An 8,774-nucleotide genomic window follows, 5' to 3' on the forward strand; every position below is an offset into this window, starting at 1 on the left:
TCCAGGTGCTTTGGAAAATAGCTTGACTCCCTCTTCTTTATGGCAACCCCTGAGATATTGGAACACTGCTATCATGTCCCCCCTCGTCCTTCTCTTCATTAAACTAGACATACCCAATTCCAGCAGCCGTTCCTTATATGCTTTAGCCTCCAGTCCCCTAATCATCTTTGTTGCTCTTCTCTGCACTCTTTCTAAAGTCCACCACCCATCTCCCCCCCTCTCTTTCTCCCCGCCCCATCTCTGCCCTTTTGGCTACCCTGTACTCTGAAGCCTACTTCTGCTTCTTGAGAGAAAAAGGGACTTGTGACCTTCCCTGATAGTTTCCCATTATTTTTTCTCACGGGAACTCAGCAGGGAAGGTCAGAAATTGTAGTCACGTGGCCGCGAGATGCTACAACCATGTTAAGTGCAAACTGGTTGCCACGTTTTCGAATCACAATGACATGACTATGGGGATGCTGTAACAGCCATAACTTCAAGAACTCATTCGGCAATGCTGCAACTTCAAACAGTCGCTGAATGAATGGTCGTTAACCAAGACTACCTGTAGGATGAAATTTTAAACAGGTTAAAATAATAGGATGAAATTTAAGAGAGACCAAATGGAACATAGGAAACAAACACTTTCAGAAAACAGTCACAATGGATAGATATAGGATAGCTAGCTTGGTGTAGAGTACTCTGTTCTTTCTCAGTCAGAGTACAGGACACCAAGTACAGATTTCAGTTACAAAAAAAGTAGACTTTGAATGTTACAAAATAATTTCTGAAAGGAAGACCAACGAACTAGGTTAGTTAGAGAGGGGGTGGGCTTCATTTTCAGGAGACAGGTTCAAGCAGAAGATAGACAGCCACCTGTCTGGAAGGCTTCACTTGGGATTCCTGCTCCGAGTGAAAGAGAGGGGTGAGAATTTAGTAGCCTAAATAACTCTTTCCAGTTCCATAATAGGAAATGTTCTTTCCATGTTTACCTATGAAACAAAACTGATGTGACAAAAGTCATTTGTTTAAAAAGTAGGCCAATCTTGTTTTGAGATTTCGCCAAGAGCTTAGTCTTATAATCTATCCTAATTCATGCTGGGCAGACACGGGGGTGGGGTTAATCATGCTTTCCTTGAACTAACCCAGACAGGTTTGATCACAAGAAAAATCTTTTTCTTTCCAGAATATTATTCTAATTATTTTCAGAATTGGCACCGAAGTTAGAATATTACTGGGAACCAAGCTTGTACTGGCATATTGTTTTTCTAGTAACTACTATTCTGCCAGGCTAGAAGTTTATTTACTAAGAAGCAGAATGAATAATAATGAACTTTCCATTTACAGAATTGTGCCGGCTCTATTAGATAGGACAGTCTAAGAAATCAATGCCCTCGAAGTCTAGAACTACTTTTATAGTACAGCTATAGCAACAGAATCTGGCAAGTCCCCATGTGCTCCCTGTCTCCCTGAGTTTATCTTTGTACAAACTAGGGAGGGGCCTGTATGAGATGTTTGCTCAACATCTCAATCAACAAATTAGTTTCTTTGAATGGGTTTGTGTCTAATCATTGCCTTGATAGCAGTGCTTCCTCCAGTCCTTCCCAGCCATTCCTTATGCCCTCTTACAAGTTGTAAGGAGTTACCATTTTCCTTTACCTTGAGGGCTGAATCCCGACATCATCTACTGACCTGCAAAAAATGACTTACCTCTATAACAGGGGTGTCAAACTCAGTTTCATTGAGGGCCGCATTAGCATTGCGGTTGCCCTCGGGGGGCCGGGTGGGTGTGGCCAGGGTGGGTGCGTCCTACTGGGTGGGTGTGGCCTACTGGGTGGGCATGGCCAGCTCTACATCATTCGCATCAAGGGTGCCTGGGCAGGAGTGGAACAGATCTGAGGGTCTCTGGCAGAAGAGGGTGGGACCGGGGCAAGCGCCAAGGCATGGTCCATTTCTTCATTCCTCACAAAGGGTGACACCTCTCCAGCATGCACCCAGGGGGTGGGGCCGATGCGGCAGGGGCTGGTTTCTCGCTGTTTCCAGATGGCCTTGTGGAGCTAAGACTGAATGCGTTTCAGCATAGATGGCCACCACAAAATTGTACATTGGCTCCCGGCCGGCCTGGGCCAGGGCCAAGGCAGCGGGGGCCGTTCCCTCACTGTTTCCAGGATGGCTTTGCAGGCCACATGAAACCACTTCGCGGGCCGCATCTGGCCCCCGGGCCTTGTGTTTGACATGTCTGCTCTATAACCACCATCTACGGATTAAGGGCCTTTCCATGCTGCTCAGTTAAAGTGCTGTCCACTCATCCTTGAGTTTGTAGAAGGCTATATTTGCATGCAATTTTCTATCTAGTCACTACTGTATTTGGTCCCCCTATCAGTGCTTTCCTAATTATGCATGTGCAGTGCCTGATAAGGAAAGTGATTGGTAGAGTCCTCTAATTTTGCTGTCTTCCCTCATCAGTATGTCAACAGCTAATGGAAAAGATATTGACTGCATTGGGATAAAGTAGGTCTAGAATGCTTTCCTGTTCTTCTCCCACTCTTCCTATACCCCATTGTAATACAACTCAACAGTCAAGGCGGGAGGGATAGATTGAATCACAAAAGGAGCTGAATTATAAGCAGTATTTTTATCTGGGATTCCTTTCCTTTTCTTCTGTATAAGTAACAATGTCAGCTTCCAGATTCTACTATGATGTTTCAGAAGGAAACATAGGGAGGAGAAGACAAGAAGATTAGTCCTTTAGTATTGCATCATTTCAGCTTGTTACTCCAGTTCACCCTTGTTCTAGGACAGGGGTAGGCAACCTTGGCTCTTTTATGACTCGTGGACTTCAACTCCCAGATTTCCTGAGCCAGCATGGCTGGCTCAGGAATTCTGGGAGTTAAAGTCCACGAGTCATAAAAGAGCCAAGGTTGCCTACCCCTGTTCTAGGACATAGAGGGAAGCACTTACAGTACTGGTGACTGAACAGTTTTGTGTTATTAGTCAACTCTGAAGAACCACAAGCACAGCACTACTATATCCAACTATTACGCAGGAGACAGGATGACCAATGGTTGGGAGTGCCTCCATCAGCCAGAAATGGACAAAAAGCACTGTTCTAATCCCATCAGCTATTATTCATCTTCCCATTTTTGATACAGATAGGCAAAGGTAGTGGCTGGGTTCATTGTTATGCCCTATCTTTTTAACCAGCTTTTCCCAATCTAGAACCTTCTATGACAGAAGCTACAGTCCAACATTTTCTTAAAGAAGAAAAAAAAATTGAAAAACCAGCGGGAAGAGGTTTTTTTATCAAAACTTTTCTGGAACCTGAAACTGGCACCAATAATTTACACTTACGTTTATGAAAACCCTTCTGGGTAAAATATCAGAGTTAAGCTACAGTTTTCTAATTTAAAAAGCCCTGTTCATTACAGTATGGAAAATTCCCAGTGACTGGGGGCCAAAGTCACAGTTCAAATCCATAGTTCAACCTAAACAGATAGTAAAGGACAGGCTGGGAAGAATTATGTAAAACATGAGCAAGAAAAGAAGAAGTTGTACCAAGTTTTAGTTTCTAAGATTTGGAAGATTTAAAGCTGTACCTATCAGGTGAGATGTAAATACAAATGCTTCCCATGCACTAGTTGGAACCCTGTATGGTTTTCCAGATATAATATTTGACACAACGAAATAAGAATTTATGCACTCCTATACAGTATTTTATTCACCAAATTCCTTTTCTTGATTTGAATGAGCAGCTTAGCAGCAAAAGGAGAGAAAGTTTGCATTTGGCTAGAAATTAAAATTGCTGATATGCTGACTCTTAAAACGGAAATGTTAAAAGTTGATTCCCTTCTAAAAACCACTCCAGCAAGTTTGTATACTATGAAACTTTGTTGACTGTCAAATCAGTAGCATATTTTTTACGAACACCATATAGTAATTTGAAAGCTGTTTCCTTTTATGGAGGATAGTTGTTTCCTTATTTTTCAAAGGGAAAAATTGTGAGTTTGCATTGAATGAAGTGCCTGATGCTACTGGATTCCATTAGAAATAGAATCCAGTAGATTCCATTGGAGGACTTGCTTTATGATCACAGATATTTTGTCCTTTTGTTTGTTTTACTATGTATTTATCCACTGCTTTTTAGCAATGTTTTCAAGAAGGTCTATAATTTTTATTACTTTGCTCCTCCATCCGTTTTTTGTCAATAAAGGACAACAAAAATCCCTGACAGGCTTTTTTTTTTTTTACTTTAAAATACACTTACTGTGTGTCTATAAACAGACTTCCGAAGTTCTGAAATTCAGCCCTTATAAAACCCTCCTACTTCTAGGATTACATCATCTGTACTTCTAGTAGGAAGTGACTTGTACTAACAATATGACACTTCTGGGTGTAAACATTAAAAAGTTCAAACCATGTCCAACATTTTAAAGCTAGTCCTAGAAATGAAGGCAGGTGCTCTCCAGCCAGAATGAAACTAAGAATATATTTAATACTTTCTGCTAAAAAGTCTTCAGTGTGGCTGGATCAGCACCTACATGTATTTTATACACAACTACTCAGTTACTGCAGTCTAATGATTTTCTTCCCAAATTCCCCATCTCAAACATAAATTTTAAACCATCCATTCTACTTGTTTTTTCTGTCATACGTAATAACCAGTCCTTTGATTATTTAAAATATGTGAAAAGCAAAAACTACATAATAGATTCTATGGAATTAACCCAATATAAGTATCACTTTCTTCTTTTTCAGTGTAGAAAAATATTGCCTTGTGGCATGTATATTTCGAAAGTTAAGGAATTTTTTTCTAGATTTCAAACAACATAGATCGCCAATAGTTTTTCCAAAGAAGTACTGTACAGTGTACCACAATATAAGATCAAAATTGCTGTTGGGTAAGTGACTAAATACAATCAGGTTCTGTTTAGAATCATGGGCGAAAAAACAAACAATGAAAAGAAAAAGAACAGAATCAGACAATATGGTAATAACTACTTAATCCAGTATTCCACAAACTTCATATTATATTTTTTAAAATACTTTTCTGCATCTCCTAGCTATAACAAACAGATTTCAATATGTGTGGCCTATGCCCATTTAAACCTCATATGGCTTAAAATAATTTCCTAAGGTTGGGCGTTCAGTTGCAATATCTCTCTCCACGAGAAATAGCAGCAGAATCAATTATGCTTCAAATAAGGAAATATATGAAGGCCTAATTAACTTTTTTCTTTTTGTGTAAATAAAATTTTCTGAAGAAAATAAAATTATCATGCTGTAGTAATTTGCTATATTTAAGTTTTTGAGTTTACTTGTTCTTGGAATTGGACATTTATTAAATTAATGTTTCACAAAAATGCAACAATTTCATAGGGTTAGCAAGGTTACTTCAACTGGAAGGACATTCAGTCTCTCGCCCAACGTTTTGTTTATTCCCCAGTGCTGGAGATTATCGTCATTATTTTAAAACCCTGGCTGTTTCAATCAATACAGTCCAATGGGTTTCAAGCCCAAGGTTCTTGGTCACAGAATAAAATACATTTTTCTGTGGGATGCTGATACACATTGAGTGATGTTTTCCCCTTTAGAAATAATTAACTGAGAAAAGCAGGAAAAGTAACACTTCTCCGTTTCACTCAACTTTAGTCCCCAAAGGTATTTTTTCAGTTTAAAAATTTAAAAGGACGATATACTTTTGTTTTACTGATCACAGTAAATGTGGAAAAACTTCCTGGCTTTTGGTATGGTATGAAAATAATACTGCTAATGCTAATGCTAAAAAGAACACAGCTTACAGAGGCTGCCATATATTATTTAATGATTTGCACAGTTTTAGCACTGGCATATTTTAACATCCCCTAAACACAATATTCAATGCAATGATCCAGTTGATTACATAAATAAATATTGTTACTGATTACATAAATACATATGGTTAAAATAAGCCTATCATCTTACACAGCACCATATACCCACACCAACTGCACTTAATTTATATCCCCTCACCTCCTGGGTAAGAATTTCTACCCACTGGATGTACAGAAAGCTCTGTCTTCAGCAGTCTCCTTATAACTGGCACCCAGGATATGTGAGACTACCATTCATATCATCTCTGGAGCATGCTGGTTATGGAGTAGCAAGCATAATCCAACGCTTTGGCGAGGGAATCATGTTGGAAGAGTTTTTCCTAAACATGCAAGTACTCATAGATGTCTCTGTACAATCTAATAAACCTAGCTGTAGGAATTAGCAAGGACCAGGACTGATTTCAGAGAACAGATTCTATGTTCTGTGACACCAAAACCCATTAAAAGTACAATGGCACACTGGAGATCACTAACTGAATTATATGGGGGATATGTGTCTTTATAGGTAGGAGACAGCCAAGGAGCTACTTAGCTGCCAAAGTGGGCAGACTAGATGGGAGACATACACCATGTGAGCTGTGAGCTATATGCCCTAGGGAATAAAGCTTGCAAAAAGCTTGTGAGTTTTAGGAGAGAACAAATGCTTAGATTCTCTTTTAAGAGCCACCTTCTACCTTCTCTTCTAGCCTCAGCTTCCCATTTATAAAATGGGAATAACCACTTACCAGCCTGTCTCACAGGGCTGACTATGAAAATTAATGTGCCCAATACTTACTTTTTATAAAGAGTTATAAAAAAGTTATACACTTCTTTTTTTTTAAATCACGCTGGGGCTTAGAAAAGTAGGATCAGAAATAACAATCTTGAGACCTGAAAGGCACACCCTCCCTATTTGGGGGCTTTTCAGACTTTGGGGAGGTCAAGTCGAATACATGGCAGGGAAATTAGAGGAGCAGACAATCTGAGGAAGCCCGAGGATTTAGCAATTAGAATACACCCCAGTAGAGGGAGGTGACCACGCCGCCTGGGAAAGCTGCGAGACAACTGGGAGGTACCGCGTTCAAGTAGACCCTTTTAGAGGAGAGAGAGGGGGGGGGCAAGAAATACCCAGGCGTGATGCGAAGTTCCCAAGTAGCCACCCAGCGTCCGAGCAAGAAGATTCCCCACTTCCCCAGATACACGCGGCCGAGCGCAGAGGACGCGCGGGGGCTTCGTGGCTCGTGCGGGGCCAAAAGGAGAGCCCCGCGCGCCAAAAAGCCTCCGGCCGAGCCCGCTCCAGGCCGAGCCCACCAGACAGGATGCAGCAGCTCAGCATCCTTCCCAGGCCGGCGGGGGCGTGGCAGATCGGAAGCCGGGAACTGAGGCAGGAAGATGGGAGGTTGAGGAGCGATTAAGGAACAGGATCCGGCAAAAGAAGGGAAGCCGGGGGAAAGCGCTCGCTTGCCTTCCGCTTCTCCCAAGCACCTCCTCGCTTTGTTACAGGCTGAGCTCCCTTCCTCTCGCGCGGTTCCCCACGGAATTGTCCGGGGCTGCGAGTTGCAGCGGGTCAAAGGGGAAGCCCGAGCGTGCTGACCGCAGTCGCCCTGGTCCTCCGCCCGCGAGCATCGGCAACCCGCACCCGTTGCAGGAAGGAGGAGGCCTCTGCGGAAGCACCTACCCGGGTGACGCTGGGCAGCGGGACGCAGGGAGGGCAGCCCGGCGCAGGTGCCTGCTCCCCGCAGCGGCGCGGCTGGGACCCGCTCAGCAGCGTTTCATCCGCCTCTGCTCCATGGATGGATCCGAGCCGGCAGCGGTTCCTTTTGTAGCCTCTCTTGCGCCGCCGCCGCTGTGCCAATGAAGAGGACCCATAGCGTGGATGCGGTTGCAATGCAAACTGCACATGCTCCTTCCTGACAGCCGGCCGCCTCCCCCGCCCGCAGCCCTTCGATCGCTTAACCCTCTCGCTGCTGCGCCCGGGAGGTGCAGGCTGGGTAGAGGGGAAGTCAAAGGACGGGAGGGAAGACCAGGCCGAGTCCCTCAACTCGGTTCCGCCATCCGTGCGCTGCCGCAGACCCCCATCCCCGACGTTGGCTTCCCTCTCCGCCTGCCTGCGTGCTCCATGCGCCGGGCTGAGGAGCCGTAGCAAGGGAAGAGTTACTCCGTTCAGGTCCTTGGTTGGCTGCGTTCCCTTCCTGGTTTGAATAATTTACCCTCCTGGCAAATTTGCGCGGAGTCCGTTGTTTTCTTCGGCAGTTAGCCCAGGCCCCGGGTCCCCCGTGGCTCCTTGAGGCCGAGAGATGGGTCTGTTGGAAGAGAATATCTTTAAACTCAGATATTGAACTGTGGAGTCCTTGGTATTCTTTGAGCTGGGTTATATGCTTGCAGACCTTTCATTACCCCATTAGGTAACACCACCAGTGTTCGTGGGTGTGGGGTTTTCTCCCTGCTTATATACATTAGCATGGGCTGCCTGTGTTGACAGGGTTGTGGGTTTTTTTTTTTGGTAGCTCCTTGATTTCAAAATCAACATTTTAAAAATGTCCTTTGATGGAAGATCAAAGATCACAGTTAAGGCTAGATCCAAGGGCTGTAGGAGATAAAGTGGAAGAATACAAACCTCCCTTTTCCATCTGACCTAGGTTTGCAGCTGCAATAGATCTGATTGCTCATTGCCTGCACCTGTTATGGGGGTGGGAGATGGGAAAGCCCCTCTTGGATCCCTGAACCACCAAGAGAAGAAGTGCAAAGTCCCTCCTGGCTGGTACTGGCAGCTCGGGAGGGGACACGAGCCTGGTTCCAGGGAATTGTTAACGCTTCTCTGCGGGAGGGTGTCTTCCCGGCGGCCCTAAAGGAGGCCGTGGTGAGGCCCCTCCTCAAGAAGCCTTCCCTGGACCCAGACGAGTTGGCCAACTATCGCCCGGTCTCCAACCTTCGCTTCGCGGCGAA

The 8,774-nt window shown here is 44.1% G+C and overlaps 1 protein-coding gene across 1 annotated transcript in view; it reads right to left on the reverse strand.

The window, feature by feature from the left end:
- Positions 1-7,518, reverse strand: part of TMEM229B (transmembrane protein 229B) — a 52,879-nt gene extending 45,361 nt beyond the window's left edge. Inside the window, exon 1 of the mRNA XM_015814096.1 lies at positions 7,507-7,518. The gene's annotated coding sequence lies outside the window, so the exon portion shown is untranslated. The remainder of the gene's footprint in view (positions 1-7,506) is intronic.
- Between the last annotated feature and the right edge of the window lie 1,256 nt (positions 7,519-8,774).

The sequence above is a fragment of the Protobothrops mucrosquamatus genome, unplaced genomic scaffold, assembly GCF_001527695.2.
Source record: "Protobothrops mucrosquamatus isolate PMUCROS unplaced genomic scaffold, P.Mucros_1.0 scaffold218, whole genome shotgun sequence".
In the NCBI taxonomy this organism is placed as follows: domain Eukaryota; kingdom Metazoa; phylum Chordata; class Lepidosauria; order Squamata; family Viperidae; genus Protobothrops; species Protobothrops mucrosquamatus.